Raw genomic sequence first — 3,605 nt, forward strand, 5'->3', positions numbered from 1 at the left:
GTCGGTTGAGGAGGAGAGCAGCAAAGTTAATGCGGGCTCTATGGTGGGCCCCGCATCTGGCCAACCAAGAACCAGCAGCTCGTCCTTCCTCAACTGCCCGACTTCCTGTTTAGGAAAGATGGTGTAAACCAACATCCTATGGAAGTAACGGAGAGCAAGGTGGATGATCTCCGACGCTTTGGACGAGTTCGTCCGAAACGGAGTCGTACCGTTGGTGATCTTTGTCCACCACTCTTGCTCATTGTATCCCTGCTAGATGGTGCCCAAAGGGGCATCGCAGGGAGCTCGAGGGTCCATCCCAAACGCCTCACAGAATTTGTCAAAAGACAGTGCTCTAGCTTGATTAAACATACGAAATTGAATAGTTAGACACCTGTCACATTACTTATGTTCAAGTACTCAAGAATTCGAGAGTGAGTTGATCATAAGTAGGTTCATGAACATCAAGGAAGTCGATAACCCGACATTATTGCCATCTCCTGATCATCGTTCGATTTAAGCAATTGCAGGTAGTGTAGTCATAGAACTTCGTTGGACGAAGTGTGCGCTCAGAAAGTTGCGTAAAAATTTGTTTGTGAGCGGCATTGGGAAACTTTAGAGCATAAAGAGGGGGATGCGAGCTAGACGAGGGTCGTTGTGAAGAGGACCCGGTCTTCGCTCGCTTAGACCTGGAGGAGCCTTCACCACTACTTCTTCCCATGGTGGTAAAAATTTTTGTTTTGCAAAAAAAGGGGAAGGAGAAGTGATGCTTTGCTGCAATGACACACCACAAAGCGGACTTTCCACACAAAGAAACACACAAAAAGAAAAATCAAACCAAAAAAAAAAAAAAGAAAACACACAAAAAGAAAAATCAAAAACTAATCCTAAGATCTACCAGCTAGCCATCCACAATTAGTAGCAACCAAGTTGCTAACAATCAAGAGTATCACCACTTATAGAGAATTTCAAGCCAATTTCACCAAACCAACCACAATTATGCACAAGAATCAACAACACCTAGAATTCATGCAAATGTAGTTACAAAAATTCAGAGAATATAAAAATACCACAATCAACATGAAATACACTTGTTCACCACCACATCAACACAAATAAGGGCAAAGTTCATGAATAATCAAAAATTTATGGAAAACAAGCATGCAATCTAAAAGAAAACACACTAGAACTCCAAATTACTAGATTATTGATGAAAAAGCAAAGATGAGAAGAGAGTTACCAACATGGAGATGAAAATCCCCAATTTTGAAACCCTAGAAATCAAATCCTTGCAAAACCCCCAATTTTTGTGCCCTTGAATGGTGTAGAGAGGAAGTTGATGAATATTCCGGTGAGATTTGCCGTCGAAGGTCGCCGGAAAGGATGGTGGTGGCCGGATCTAGAGAGGAGCAAGAGAGAGAAAGTGAGTGTGAGAGAGAGTTTTCGAAAATATGAGGAAAAAGAGTGAGGAGGGCCGAAAATTTTCTGAAAATTGCGATTTCTATTGCCCAGCCGGTTTGGTGCGGGCGCACCTCTCCCTGGTGCGGGCGCACCAACCGAATTTTTTTTCAAAAAACACGTTTGGTGCAGGCGCACCAAACCCTTCTGTTTTTTTCTCAAAAAATTCCGGAGGCTTTGGTGCGGGCGCACCATGTCGAGGTGCGGGCGCACCATGCTTAGGTGCAGGCGCACCAGACCTCAAGTGCGGGCGCACCTGAGTCTTCTATCTCCTGGTAAATCTCCCGTCAATTGGTGCGGGCGCACCAGATATAGGTGCGGGCGCACCCCATGTCAGGTGCGGGCGCACCTAAGTCTTCTGCCTCAGCCTGAATTCCTCCGTCAAAATGTGCGGGCGCACATTTAGGTGGTGCGGGCGCACCAGACGCAGGTGCGGGCGCACCTTGTGCTGGGTGCGGGTGCACCGAAGTCGTCTGTAATATGTCTCATAATAAGTCGATGGTGCGGGTGCACCAGCATAATGTGCGGGCGCACCATCGTGTGTGGGGGAGCTCTAGGCGCACCTCATACTCCCTCTCATCCTCTAGATCGTTCCCTTGTGCCATGTCTCGCATTACTCGGCCCTGAAAAGGGTCATACCTGCAATAAAAACACGAGCAAACATGGTGAAAGCATATGCGCTAGAAATTCGATTAAAATAGATCGAAAATCTAGCAAAATGTCACTATGATCAAGTATGATCAAGTGAATGAAATAGAAGGGAAAAGTGAGGAGAAAGAGGGAAGAAAGGAGAAAAAGGGAGCTAAAACAAGCCAAAAGAAAGTCATAAAGTGCGTTAGGAACGCACTTATCAAGTGGGTGTTTAGAAACAAACTAGATGAATATGGAACCATTGTCAGGAACAAAGTTAGACTAGTAGTAAAAGGTTATAATCAACAAGAAGGAATAGATTATGAAGAAACCTTTGCTCTTGTAGCCAGATTAGAAGCCATTAGAATTTTAATTGCATTTGCTGTTTACATGGGATTTAAACTATATCAAATGGATGTTAAGTGTGCATTTCTAAAGGCTATCTAAATGAAGATGTATATGTTGAACAACCCCCAGGCTTTGAAAATAATAATCTCCCAAATCATGTCTACAAGCTTGATAAAGCTCTTTATGGGTTAAAACAAGCACCTAGATCATAGCATGAGAGATTATCAAAGTTCCTTTTAGAAAATAATTTTAAAAGAGGAAAGGTTGATAAAACCTTGTTCCTAAAATCTAAAGGAACTGACATTTTGCTTGTTCAAATATATGTTGATGACATTATATTCGGAGCTACAAATGAAACATTATGCAAAGAATTCTCAAGTCTCATGAGTAATGAATTTGAAATGAGTATGATGGGTGAGTTAAATTTCTTTCTTGGACTACAAATCAAACAAACTGAAAAGGGAATAATTGTTCACCAACAAAAATACATAAAGGAACTATTAAAGAAATATGGCCTCGAAAACTCAAAGATAAATCACACTCCTATGGGAACTTCAACTATATTAGATGAAGACTCCATAGGAACAAGTGTTGATCAAACAAAATATAGAGGAATGATTGGTTCACTTTTGTATCTAACTGCTAGTCGTCCAGACATAGCTTTCAGTGTTTGTTTGTGTGCTAGATTTCAAGCAAATCCAAAAGAGTCTCACCTTACTGCTGTGAAGAGAATTCTTAGATATCTTAAAGGAACAGATGATCTTGGACTCTACTATCCAAGAAGTGATACATTTGAGCTAAAAGGATATGCAGATGCAGATTATGCTGAGATCTTGTAAATAGGAAAAAGCACCTCAGGTATGGCACAATTCCTTAGTCATAGTTTAGTTTCTTGGAGTACCAAGAAACAAAACACATTGCTTTATCCACATGCTGAAGCAGAATATGTGGCACTGCTGCAGTTGCTCTCAAATGCTTTGGATAAAACAACAACTTAGTGACTATGGAATAAACTTTGATTGTGTTCCTATTTATTGTGATAATACTAGTGCTATCAGTATTTCTAAAGATCCAGTGCATCATTCAGAGTTAAACATATACATATCAGACATCACTTTTAAGAGAAAATGTTGAAAAAGGTTTGATTAAACTTGAGTTTTGTCAAACTGAGAATCAGATTGCTGATATAC

This window comes from Beta vulgaris, chromosome 2 (genome assembly GCF_026745355.1).
Source record: "Beta vulgaris subsp. vulgaris cultivar EL10 chromosome 2, EL10.2, whole genome shotgun sequence".
NCBI classification, from domain to species: Eukaryota; Viridiplantae; Streptophyta; class Magnoliopsida; order Caryophyllales; family Amaranthaceae; genus Beta; species Beta vulgaris.